Source organism: Rhamphochromis longiceps, linkage group LG7 (genome assembly GCF_057381845.1).
Source record: "Rhamphochromis longiceps isolate RC_006_pf linkage group LG7, R_longiceps_female_GT1.1, whole genome shotgun sequence".
Lineage (NCBI taxonomy): Eukaryota > Metazoa > Chordata > Actinopteri > Cichliformes > Cichlidae > Rhamphochromis > Rhamphochromis longiceps.
Window position 1 is genome coordinate 6,096,393 of NC_140563.1, and position 13,924 is coordinate 6,110,316.

Genomic DNA, 13,924 nt, shown 5'->3' on the forward strand with positions numbered 1-13,924 from the left:
CCAAGTATTCTTGCCTGAGACAAAAGGACCCAAACCTGTTTGGAGGAAACCTCATTGACTGTGCACTTGTGCAATTATGCCCCTTCCCCCCCTTTTTTCTTTAAAAAAAAAAAAAATAACTTTTTGTGTCAGTCACAAAGCCAGCCTGCCTGTGCAAATAGAGGCTGTCCACAAGTGTAATGTATCACAGGCTGCTCTTTTTACTACCCCAGGATTAAAGATTAATTTATGAAAGTCACGGGCAGAGTTCAGCTCACTTACTGCACGTTCCGTGCTATACATCTCAAACACTGTGCAAATCTAATGCACCAAATCCAGTGGAAGTGAGCCTATATAAACGTTGACTCATCATTATGCATGGCTAGCATCTTAGTTACAGATTCTCAGCATGGTTTGTGTTAGACAGTGAAGCTCATTAGCAGGCTGTATTTGTTGTCCAATCAGGGCTGCTGGTTTTAAATCCCTCTCTCCAGGAGGGAATTTTTTTTTTTCCAGGTTGTGGGAGTCAAACAGTTACACCTCGTGTGTTATCTCTGTTAGTATGTTTCACAAAGTTGACTTGTTTCCAGAAAGATAGTGTCAGAATAATAGATGGTTAAGGGAAGGGAGCCATATGGACTTTGACCCAAGCGCTTGGTTCTAATTATTTAGTTTTAGGTTATGTAATCGTTAGCAGTTGTTATACTACAGTGTGTAACCCTTATTCAAATGATCAGTCCCACCTGATGTTTGATCAGAGTTATCAAGGACAGTAAATTTATTATCCTAAGTAAATGTAGTGGACCATATTTGCTTGAGATCTTTGAAGGGAACAGAAGTATGACGATTTAATGTACTAGAAAACAGAGTGGCTATTATAGTCATAAGAAAAAGCCACATGTGAAACGTGAAAGGCACTTTTAATTAAACATATTGTGGTTAAAATAAGATCCCTTTATGTTGCTCAAGTGTTTCCAGCTGTCAGTAGAAAGTGACTAAAGCCTGCTTGAATAATGCCATGTGCCACTTAGCATATCCATGATGTAATCGCATCATATTTGCCTCGGCCTAGTGTCTGCCCTTTCACAGCTGCTATAAAAACATTTTCTTTTTTTCCACCTAAATTTCCAGGAAAAGTTTGTCTCACATACATGATTTTATTTTATTTTCCTGTTAAGTAATAGTGACTGAAATGCAGCCCATTAAGACTGCGTTATTATGTTATTATATTAAATCAGATTAGATTACTGCAGTCACTTCAAAGCCATTTCCAAGCAGCTGCTCTTCATGGCTAAAATTGTGCTTCTATATATGCGATATCACTTAAAAATAACGCATACAAATAGTTTGAAAGTAGAGCTGCATTATGACTTTGGTTGTGTGTACAGGAAAATGTAAGATGTCCCATTAAAAAAGAGGAAGTTGGTGGACATGCACAGCTCATTTGTCTGGTGCAAAAAAATCAAGCGATTATAAAGGAAACGATCAATGTTGGTTCAAAACATCATTCGAATTGTTGCCAGGTGCATTTATTTATGTCATTTTTTAATGTCACTACAGGAGGTACAAAGTTGCTAAGTTCCCAACAATAAAAAGAAGTTGTGAGCAAGTGGAGCAGGGCTTTGGTTGCAGATACAAAAGAAAGTTTTGGCACCAAACTGTGGCTTCTGTTTACGTAAAACTATGAATAAATAACTCTATTGTACTATGAACATATGTGAAGGCATATCTGCTGAAGGTTTGAAACTATATTAAGTCGTAGCACTTGCCTCGATGTTTTCAACTTCAACGGCTATATTTCTGCAGCAATTTTTTATTAATATGCAACAATAGCCAAAGGGAAGAGTATCCAGTTTATCATCACCAAGGTAAAGCCGGCTGAGCGGCAGGTTTAAGAAAATATTAATGCTAATGTTTAAAACTTTCACTGCTGCATGGCCCGGTGGTAGGAACTCTGTTATGAACTATATAAATGGTATTATCTCATCCTTTGAAATATTTTCAAATGAGATAATGTGATTTAAAAGGCGGTATACTCCCTATTCCTAGGAATGCATCATAAAACGTTCAACTTTTATTCTCAGCCTTATTTTCTCTCTGCTACCCTTCAAGTCTCCATCAAGTGCTTAGATATTTCTTATTTTCTGTCACATGAATGAGCCTTTTTAGCATTGAGACAGTAGAGTGTCCTGTGAGAGTGGTTGTGCCTTGTTCTCTGCAGTGTTATTTTTAATGCTCTTTTCCTGCTTGAATACACAGATGGACTCCTCTTCTAGAATAGTCCGTCTGTCTCTCTCCGTCTCTGTCAGTGTGTCTGTCTGTCACTCAGCTCACATGGCAAGGAAGGCAAGCCTGCCCATGCACAGCAAGATATCTCTTGGGATTCTTGATGGGAACTTTCGAAGTCATCCTTCATGCTGTGAAGCGTCTGAATTTCTCACAGTCCTTATCAGTAGCATTTCCGTACTCCTGCCGATGCACTCAGGTGCAGATGTAATTGGAAACTCTACGGCCACATGTTGGTGAAATAATATTTTTGCATGTATGAGGCTGTGATTATTTTCAGGCGGGTGGTTTGAGCCACTTTTTCGTCTTTTCCGATAAAACTGTCTTTCTTTCTCGTGTGTTGCTGTGCTTACCTCACTTGCTCTCTCCTGTACTTTTCCGTGCGTCCTTCCCCCTGCCTGTGCAATGTGACGGAAGGTAATGCTGTGCCTTGCTCATGTCGGATCCATTAGGGATGAAAGCACACTGCAGTGATAAAAGATTGATCCAGTACTTCTTGCATCACATCCCTCACATCTTGCTCCCTTATCCTCCCTCACACCCCTCTTTCCAATCCAAAGTCAACCCAGTTTTCAATTTATCAAATCATTTGTACTCCTCTAAATAAATCATCCTCACCGAGTTTACTATGGCAGACGTTTTCCCACAGGATTTCATAAAGGAGAACACAGTCTTGTAGGATGCTGTAGAGTCTTACAAGTTCTCACTTATGAAATTTTCTCGATGGTGTGTTTATTTAAAAAAAGAAAAAATTGGGACGGCTCTGTTTCAGTGTCTCCTTTCTTTAGTGTTCTTGCTGTATCGGGTAGGATAGTATGTACTTTGCTAGAAGAACCAGTGAGAGACTGGCATCCAGCCCAACACACACACACACACACACACACACACACACACACACACACACACACACACACACACACACACACACACACACACACACACACACACACACACAGGCCTTTTCTTCGCCTGTTTTATCTGAGGAGGCAAAGACAAACACAGCAGACCTGTAGTTTCAGCAGAGAGGTTATAATTACTGAGAGGAAGGGAGGATTTAAAAAAGGAATTTCACTGTGGCTCTGTTTTGAGATTTTTTAGAAACCTCTCTTTTCAAGAGCACCTGGCTTTTTACTTTTTATGTGTGAGTTGTAAAGCTGTACAGAAATTTGTGGACTGATTATAAACAAGTGTTGAAGTCTTTTGATCCTTGAAGTTGGAGAGGCATTTCCCTGAGGCAGTGAGGCTTTTTTGTTTTTTATGCCAACTTTTCTGAATTGTGCTTACTTTTGTCCTCAGTTATCCCTTTCAGGGGAAGCTGTTGAAATAATTCGAGGTCACCGAGTGACACAAATAGCCACAATCTCCCTTCATTCATCTAACATGTTCAGGTCAGAGGTTACCTAAAGCCATCTACTCTCAGAACCATGCAGACTTGGTCCACCTTAGGATATGTTCCCAAGTAAGCCCAGCTGGCTATAAAGTTCATCTGAGTCAATGTTTTCATGTCTTATCAGGATAAACTTCTTGTGACATTGTCAAACCAATAGCGTCTTATTTCCTGTCGCTATTTGACACCAGTGGCAGGTTACTGTTGCTGAGGTAATGAACAATCTGTGTCTGTTTGTAGGCTTGAGACGCATGGACAGACACTCAATGTGTAGTCATTATACTGCGGTAAACATCTTATTCCCGCTAGGATGGTCATGTGACCGTTTGTGTTTGTGTGAATCTGTGAATATGTGTGAGAGTGAGCGAGCAAGCAGCAAGTTGCTCCCTTGCTGAACCAGCCATGCTATACCGATTCTCTGCACACAGAGCTCTCTGGGCAGTAAATAACACGGTGCCTCAGCCGGGGGACCTGGAAAGGTCCACGAGGGGGGTCAAGACTCCAACAAGAAAGCGAAAAAAATATCTGCCTCTGGGAGCAGAGATAGTAAATCATCATATAGGACAGGAGAGAGGCAGGTGGATCTGACAGATTTGCCCATCATGCTGAGAGGCTTGACGGTAGACCTGTCATTGAATGTTGATATGGTAGATCAAGCATAAAACATGCAAAACAAACCACCATTGCTCATGGGTAGATGTAGGTAAAACAAAAATTCTCTGGAAACTTTTGGTCTGAGAGATTCGCTTATACATCCTCTTATAAATACACCAAACATGACAACATTACAGCCTATACATAATATTGCTACTTCATTTTGATTGAAGTACAAAAACAGGTTCTAAGTAAACAAAGTTACAAGAGTCTAATGATCCTGTAAGCCAGAGGTAGGCAACTCTAGGCCTCGAGGGCCGGTGTCCTGCAGGTTTTAGATATCTCCCTGTGTCAACACACCTGAATCAAGTGGTTAGTTCATTCCCAGGCCTCTGGAGAACTTCAAGAAATGTTGGGGAGGTAATTTAGCCATTTTAATCAGCTGTGTTGGATCAAGAACACATCTAAAACCTGCAGGACACCAACACTTGAGCCCTGGAGTTGCCTACTCTTGCTGTAAGCAGTATCAGTACGTTTCATGCAACCCTATGGAGTTGAGTCTTCATCACCTGTACAGTTTACTTTACTGCACTTCCTTTAACCCTGTGACAGAGACACCAAAACTGGTCCTTTATTTCATCCAGAGCGATAAGCAGATATAGGAAAGATACAGACATATTTTCAGCATCAGATTACCGTCATACCTGGGCCCTGCTCCAAGACTTAACTTTACTGAGTTTCCTGGATATCTTATCTGGGTAAAACCCTCAAAAGTGGAGCATGTCATAAGTGTTATTTATAAGATATATATTTTTTGTAAGTTTTATTTTGATATATCTCACATTTGGTATTTCCATCTTTATGCTTGCTACTTTTAATATTCCTTCATTAAGAAACACCTCGTCATTGTTCCATCTTGTCCTTGTTGTCCTTGTTATTCCAAAAGGGTAGCTAACATATCTCTCACAAGTATACTCAGCCACAGGATCCTTGTCAGTTTGTGTATATACTTGTGTATCCATACCAAAGATCACCGTGGTGATCATGTGGAAGATCTTAGTCCCAAAGGTGCTCCAAGGATGTTGGAAATCGGCACCCTGCTCTCCTACTTTTTTCTGATGCACACATCCGTCTGCTGCACTGCTCGGGCATCGTCGTTACTCCTCTCAAAGTAATGATGGGGAGAGAAAGTCATGCGTGACACCACCTTCCCATCAAACTATAAATCATCTGAACCTTATGATCTGCTTGCAACACAGGTATTTCATCGTTCACTTTCTGTGCAGTTGAGTATAAAACTCAAAATTATACTATTAAGAGCACTGCGTATAAGAAACAGGTCTGAAAGCTCGTATCAATTTCAATTGTATTGTTTGATCTTCTCTGTACTTACTCAGAGTTTGACTTATCCTGTAAAAATAAGCATATATTTTTAAAGTAAGGTATCTAAAAATGTAGCGTGTTTTTTATTTATTTATTTTATTTAAATAGTTAAATATATATATCTTGAATGTACTCCCTAAGTTACTCTGGATCTTTTTTTATCTTTTAATGTTTATTTGCTCCACTCTCTGACTGATGTTTTGTTTGTTTACCTGTTTAACCCCTTAGGAGCCTTTATCTTAGCGTACACAAATAGCGTCTTTGTGGAATGAATCTCCTTTCCTGCAGATCTTATCTTTGTAGCAAGACTTAACAAGGTCCTGCTGCAATATTCTACCTTTAGTTTTACTTACACACAGCCACACACACGCACACGCACACTCTTGGTTGCTCTCACTCTATGGCTGTGCTGTATTCCTAGCTAAAGGCCAGGCATGTTGAAACTCCCTAGGTAAATACTGTAAAGGTGTGAGGATGAATGTTTTGCATAGCTGAAGGTCCTTAGCGATGGAATAACATGTTAATTTGTACAGCTGGTGGCTGCTTCTCAAACTTTCTGGCTGTCTTTCAATGATTGTCACGGTCGGGACCCAGCTTTCAGTTTCAAAGTCGAGTCTAATCAAAACCAGCAGTGAATGGACTGCATTAGCTATAGTAGTCACATGGGAACTGCCCATGTAATGTTCACGGCCTGTAAAAAGAGACAAGTGGAATTCCTCACTTTGATCTGTGAAAACATGCTTCACACAGAGAGATGTATGTGCTGGAGTTGTGTGTTTTTTGTTGTAATAGTTCATCCCTGTGCAAGAATGAGCACCTGCTGTATCCTTAAGTAATAACTGCCTCACCTAACAGGCAAACAGACCTGTGATGGATGGGTGTGTTGATAATGATGATCTGATGCTTTGAGATTTCTTTTGTGCTATTTTTGTTGCTGCAACACAGATATAGATATATAGATATAGATATATAGAGATATAGATATATAGATAGTAGAGGTGGGAATCACCATACATCCCACGATACGATATTATCACAATACTTAACGCACGATATGATATTATTGCGTTTTTTTTTTGTTTTTTGTTTTTTTTTTAAATATCTGCGATATTCAGATTCTGTAAATAAAGGTAAACTTTATCAATATTCATTTTATCTAATATTAAAGTCTCGCACTCAGTCTTTCTCTCATTTCAGTCAGTTTTATTGTTGACAAACGGAACGGTTTGTATTACATACTAGTCCAACTTAACTGAATGCAACCATCTGGTACAATTATAGCTATTCTGAACTATGCAATTTATGAAAACTATGCAGCCCCTTCAGCAACTGAAGAATTTGAAAGTAAATTAAAACAAAATATAATTTTACATTAAATAAAAAAGTTTTAAACTTAATTAAAATAAAACATGTCTTAAATTAAAATAAGTAAACTGTCATGTTTATTGCTGCCAAAAAAAGTTAAACACATTTGGACAGTGAAGGAATGTCAAGATTCTTGCTCAGAAAAAGGAGCTGATCAACATGCTCTGAAGTCAGAGCACAAAAACTTTTTTTGTAACAAAATATCGTTTTCTGCTGTCCCTGTATCGATACATTATTAGCAAACAAAATATCACGATACTACACGGTATCGATTTTTCCCCCACCCCTAATAGATAGATAGATATATAATTTTTTTTTTTCTTCAAACTTGAGCAACTAATGGTAACTCCCTTCAGCTTATATAAGGACTGACGAGTGTATGTTGCATCATGGATTGCATGGACTTAGTAGAGTGTGATGAACAAAACACCACCTCTCTCAGTTCGGAGGCTCTAAAGTCAAAGGAGTTACTAATTCCATGTACTTTAAATACAGTTAATCATATCAAATGATAAAAAGTAATTAGACAGGGCTCAATACTTAATTATAAAGATTGCATGTTGTCAACCCTAATCATTGTTTTGCTCTTTTGCATTCGAGGCCTTATTCTGATTTTGCTTTAAGATCTAGGAAAAAAAAAAAAACGAGAAAACAAAAAAACAAGAGTAAATAATTGATATGAGCAGACATGGAAGCGACCTTTAAATTACTAATGAGTTTAGCGTCAAACTTGTGACACTGGAGGATAGCTTTCCTCCTCAATGGCACATGCATGGGCACATGGGCACATAAATAACATGTGCTGGAAAATTCAAGACTACAAATTTTCCACTTATGTACTGTGTAAATTGCATTTGTTAAATTAGTGGGTTCAAGCATAATCATTTTTGAGTCAGGCTCCCTGGTGTCTATACTTATTCTCATGTAACGTATTATTTAGTCTATCTGCTAACTGAATATCTTCTTCTGCGTGTCTGTTCGTAGGCTATATATGACCATGTACTTATTGCGCATCCTATATAAGTGGGTCTGCCACTACTATGTGTTTTATATGAGTTTGGCTGGGAACAGAGTGATATCCTCCTTCCCTGGCAAGCACTGCTGAGTCAGGTTGGGAGTATATAATTACATATGGGTACCCATCAGCAGTCAGAAAGTCTTCTTCTATGGCTCACCCAACAATATAAACTCCTGTGCTTGCAGGGCTCAGCTTGCAGGCAACCAAACCAGTCATCCTGAGCTGAGCTCTCAGTGGAGGCCAGCTTTGCTTGACCTCTCATTGGCTATGTGAAAAGGACTTTATTATCATTCTCACCATTAGCTGCTGGCTCTATGGGCAGATCCATGAGTCAGCGCAAACAAATATGTCCCCTGTAATGTATTCACCTCCGCTCGGCTTCCAGGCTTGAAGCAAATAAGTGAATGGCGACTGCCAAATCAGGTATGAGTAAGTATTCATCACAGTGCGGTGAATAATGCAGTATTGTTGTATTGCGGCCAGGCCTGTGTAAACTATTGTGGCCACGTGCTTATAGGTGTCTAGTTTATTGGCTTACAGTGAAATCCAAAATTGTGCCACGAGTTCTTTAAATTTCCAGAGTAGAATAATAAAAGCAAAACCTACTTTCTTGGGCCATCGGTCCATTTTGTTTTCATCGCTTTTCAAATTCATAATCGCGTTAGGATTGGAGCCTCTCCAGGCTGGTGTTGGGCGAGAATTTGTAATTTCAAGAACTGAATTTGAACAAATGTTCTTTGTATGACATCTACATATGCTCTTCCTCCCTTGTGGTTAAGGGCAGGTTACGATTTGTCACTGTGAGTGCTGCTGGTGATTCACGGTGAGTGGGATTTTACACTAAGTGCTGTTTTTACACAGTGTGACTGCAGGGGTATTGACTGCCAAGGGTGATGGCAAGACTCTGAACGGCCATTTCAAGGTGTCCTTCAAGTGGAAGTAATTGAGTTTAAGCTGTAAACTCTCACTGATCATCAGTTGCATGCTTAACGCAAGGACAGCTTGTATTTTATTTTAGATATATGTATGATGCAGTGAGTTGCACCATCTGATTTAGAGTTAACATTTAAAAAAGAGCAAAGCAAATGACATAACTAATCTATATCAAGATCAACTTTTTAAATGTGTATAATCACCCTCATGAAGCTCATTTTTAGCAGCTTTTTATAACTACTCTGATTCTATTAATACTATATTGTTTCCTATATTTGCCCTTGCAAAGGTTCTGCCTGTGTTAATGAACCACTGATCCACTTTCACTGAGATTTCACACTTGGATTAGGTAATCATTATAATGGAGAAGGCTAAAAGGCTGGAGTGACAGATCCCTGTATGGAAGTATGACAACCAAAGCTTATTAATGCTGTTTCTGATTCTTTTGCGCTCAGTCATTAGCATGTCAATGGAGTAGAAACACAGGCAGACAGGGGGCATTTTCAAAAGGGCTTGTCAGTAACAAGCACTTGGACTTTTTTCTGAGAAATATTTACCAAAATAATGTACTGTGAAAAACTGCATTATTCATCACGTGTGTTGAAGCTTCACTGAAGCTTTGCTAGTAGAAACCCAGGCAATTGTTCAGTCTCTAATCAGCAAACATCGTGTCTGGAGCCTGGCCCTGGACTGTGAGGAAGAAGTGTCACCATCAGTGTCACACATAATTTTACACATAAGGCTACCCTAATGCTCGCATTAAATTAAATGTGACTTTGCAAGAGGAAACCAATGTTTATTCTCAAAAGTAGAAGAAATGTTTCCATGTGTCACTTACTGACCCTTTTTAGAGTTGCTTTCCTAGCACCTAAACAAACTTATTGACCACTAGTGAGGTGTGTATACATGGAAACTTTAGTGTTAATTTGTGCAGTAGAAGCCCTCACCCCTTGTAAATCTACAGCACTTTCCTCACAATACTCAGTGTGCCTCTGTCTGCTGCTGGCACTTGGTCCCTGCTGATAATAACTTATGCAAAGGAGTTGCTGGTGTCCGTTGGAGAATTTAGAAAGCGTTTCTTACATGTTTTCATCATGTAAGGTTTGGAAGGAGCTCTGTTAAAGATACAATCGCTGCTGATAAATACATGAGGCTGGGCTAGGCTTGTTAGCGTTATTAATTTAAAGCAACTCCCTGAATACCTTCTAATTGTGCCTGAAGGCTGAGTTGATCTGGGATTGCACAGATGTTTTATCCAGTACAGTACAGTTCAATCCCAGAGGCAACTTTTAGTTAAAAATGTGCAGGTGGAAGAAGAGAGATTTAAATGTATGGGTACTGGGACTACTAATGATTTTTTTTTGTCTTTAAATTCAGTTGCTTTTTCCGTCATAGTTCTCCTGTTCAGATATGACCTATCATTGGCCTTATCAGTGAATACATGAACAGTTTAATGTGTAAATTAAGAACATTTCCATTTTTTAGTTTGTGTCCGTTGCAACTCTTTTGCAGCCAGTGTGCAAGACAATTGAGATTTCAACATGTAAAACCAGTTCTATTTGCTGAGGCTAAAGAACACTTTTCTGCCACTGTGAACAATTTTTAGTGCTGTTCTCAACTGATTGTGTCATAGAACTTTTTGTTCTCATCTTTCTGTGGAACATAACCTGTGCTGACGTAGTAGATACTGAAAAATGAAATAGGAGGAGGTGTGACAAAGAATGCGAAACAAGGAAGCCAGGCAGAATGAAATAAAATATCTGTATTCCATTTTATTGGTGGTAACAGTGCTTATCTGTGGTAACACTCCAGAATGGCAGTAAAAGCTGGTGTGTCAGACGACTCAGCGATGCCAGAGGCCACAAAAGAGACAGCATTGTCTGCTGAGTGTAGAACCAGAGCAACAATAGTCTCTCTGCAGTTTAGATGAGACCAGGCTGTTCTGTGCCAGCGTGTTGCTGTCTCTTTGAGTGTTTGTCTTTGCCAACCTGGAACAGAGTGGCACTGAGGGCCTAGCTTCTCCCAGTACTCTTAATTGTCCTTTAACAACAATATTTATCCTATTATATACATGTAAAAAAGCGTGGGACAGGGTCTTATTTCCCCTGCGTATACTGATAGGGATAAATGTTTGCATGCATTTGTTGCTACGATCCATTGACAAATGCGATGTAAACTCTGCCCGTTACTCCTGCCATTGTTCCTCAGACTCGTGTTGCTGCCCTTACTCAGAGCTGGAGCAGATTCTTATAAAGATAAGCCTACACGGTCTGTCTTCTTTTTGTGAACTCCCAAACATATACAGGCATGCATTCCCAACCTTTGACCACTGCATGTGCATGACACAGGGTTGTGTACTGCCCCTGCACACACACTCACATTCATATTACACACCCACACGTAGCCTTGAGCATTTAGGAGCTCTAGTACATTATTAACCCTGCTTGGAATTTTTCTGCAAAGCTTTTGTTTCCGCAGGTTTCCTAATATTGTGTATGACTAACAGAAATGACTTGTTCAGACCTTTAGAAAGGAAATTGAAGGTTAAGGTGTGTCTGCCCAGCTGCATCAAACCAAGTGCATTGTGCTTGAGTGTCAGCTTTTATGTCTTTACATGTCTTGTGTGTTTATATGTATGTAGGAAAAAAGGGGATTTGGAGATTGGGTGTCTTTCAAAACACTTGATTCCTGTCTGAGCAGCCTCAAATGTTTGAACTTTAGGGGGGGGGGGTTTGGGTCCTTGTGACGTAAATGTCGTCATCGGACCACGACCAAGGTGGTCGATTGACAGCGTGGACTCGTTTGTGGAGAATTTACATTACAATGCACCAACTACGCATGCGTCCAGGCAGCAAATTTCAAGCGGACTTCAAAGAAGTATAACAGGAGTGGCTAACTTGGTCTTCTGGTCTCCCGCTGTCCGTATATGCAACCAAGTATAATCTAGGCTTTAAGTTCCCATCAGTTCACAGCTTGAGACAGATCAAGCCTTGTGTATTTGCAGTGCTGTGATAAAAGCCACTTTTTCTTTTAGTCAAATTTACAAAGCAGATGGGAGACCTGTATTGAAGAGACACAAACAGAGGCATAGACAGGGTGATGAAAGACACAAAGCAGGTTTGCTAGATGGATGAGTGATAATAAGGGTGGCACATTTTCTCTACCACTCTCTTTTTTTTTTAAACTGTCAGCATTTTTTCTTACATATTCGTTGGCTTTCTCATTTATGCACTGTCACTGTCTTTTTTTTATCTTTCATTATATAAAAATGACTTATGTGTATTCCTTGTGAAATTCACCAGATGAGCTCCTCAAGTGGCTCTTTTGTGAGTGTGTTCTTATCTGAGCTTGGAGTCAGAGATTATTGATTACTGTTTATTTCTCTTCAGGGGATTTGTGACTGGTCAGAGTTTCAGTGAAAATTGCAACCTGTTTTTTGTCATGGGTAAAGTTGGGTATGTGGTGGTGTATTATTATTATTTTTTCCATTAGAATTGGGTAGGGTGGGTCAATGTGAGTTTAAGGTGTACGGTTGGAATTTAATTCCCATGTGGGGACAAAACTGATTCGTAACACTAAAAACATTTACTTTTCTGTTGCTGCAGCAACTACACAACAGGAGAGTCACTTCCTACATTTAGAATGAGTCACTCACGCGGATTCATTAACCTTGATAGTTTGCCAAGTGAAGCGTTGGAGAATGTTGAGTACATTTAAGCTTAATTATTTATGTTTTCGTTGTCTTTTATTCCTGCTGATTTACAAGCTTTTGTTGTCCTTTCTGCCTTATTAGGTGTAATAGTGAAGTAATAAAGCTCACAAAGTAAAATAAATGAAGGATGACTCTGAGTGATTGCCTTCACACCACCATCTGCTCAGCTGTGAATGCTACTCTGCTGCATGTGCTGCCAGACAGTCCTGAGATTATTGGAAACAGTGGATTTGCTGCCTGAATAACTATTGCCAACTGGACTCTGTTCTACAAGACACACATAAGATGTGTGTCAGGCAATATATAAGGCAGCTGATATCTGTAATAGGCTAAAATCAGGCTCTAGCATGTTTAGAGGCTCATAACATGTGCACAGCAAACTGCAGCTGGTGTTTGTCCATAGCATTTGCATATTTATGTGTTATATTGTCAGTGTATTCCCACTCTTTATCTTTGGTGATTTTAGTCCATGTTTTTAATGGTACCTTTGGTTCTCCTCCTCCTGTTTTTCCACGAGAACTGACACAGGACTCCAGAGCTGTTCTGAGAAAATGAGCTGGGTCAGGCGGATGTCTGGTTGTCAGTGTTGCTCTGCCTTTGACAAAAAGAATAGACAGCAACCTGAGACTAACAGGCCCGTTTGTTTCCTGTTAGTTTATCACATTTCACTAGCCAGGAGGTACAAGAGCTAAATATCACGGGAGAGTGACATTCTGTGCTGGGAGATGTTTCTGTGTTTGTATTCTCATTTAATCTGATTGTTATGGTGCATAAAAATCTTGGATGTCTAATGTAGGAAGTTTTAGATGAGGTGCTGCGAAGAAGTTGCAGAATAAGCCTTAATGTCAAGAGCTCAACCTCTCCTTTAGCTCCGTTTCTGTTTCTCTCAGGGTTGTTTCCGATCCATGATGGTGCCTTCCTATAAATTAAAGTTTGGTTTCCAGCCTTTAGTTTTCATTCCCATGCTTGAAAATGAATGTTTCTTCAAGTTCATATGTATGTGTTCATAAAAAGCCTCAGAGCTAAAATAAACGATTGTCTACACATTCTGTCAACCTGTTAAGCTTGATTGTGCATTACAACATAGCACACCGTGTGCCCACTCAAAGAAGAGCGTTGACATCTTTGCTTGCGTTGACATTTCTGGCGTTGGAGTTTGATAAGCACTCCCTTTTTCATATCAGGTTTCATTCCAGATGAAATCATCATACACGTTTCATCCAAATAATTTTTACCTCGTGTGATCATCCATCACTATCTCCCGCTT

General features: G+C 39.6%; 1 protein-coding gene across 2 annotated transcripts in view; it reads left to right on the forward strand.

Moving 5' to 3' along the window:
• rassf7a (Ras association domain family member 7a) overlaps positions 1 to 13,924 on the forward strand; it is a 33,501-nt gene that overhangs the window by 12,570 nt on the left and 7,007 nt on the right. The gene's annotated exons all lie outside the window — the stretch shown is intronic.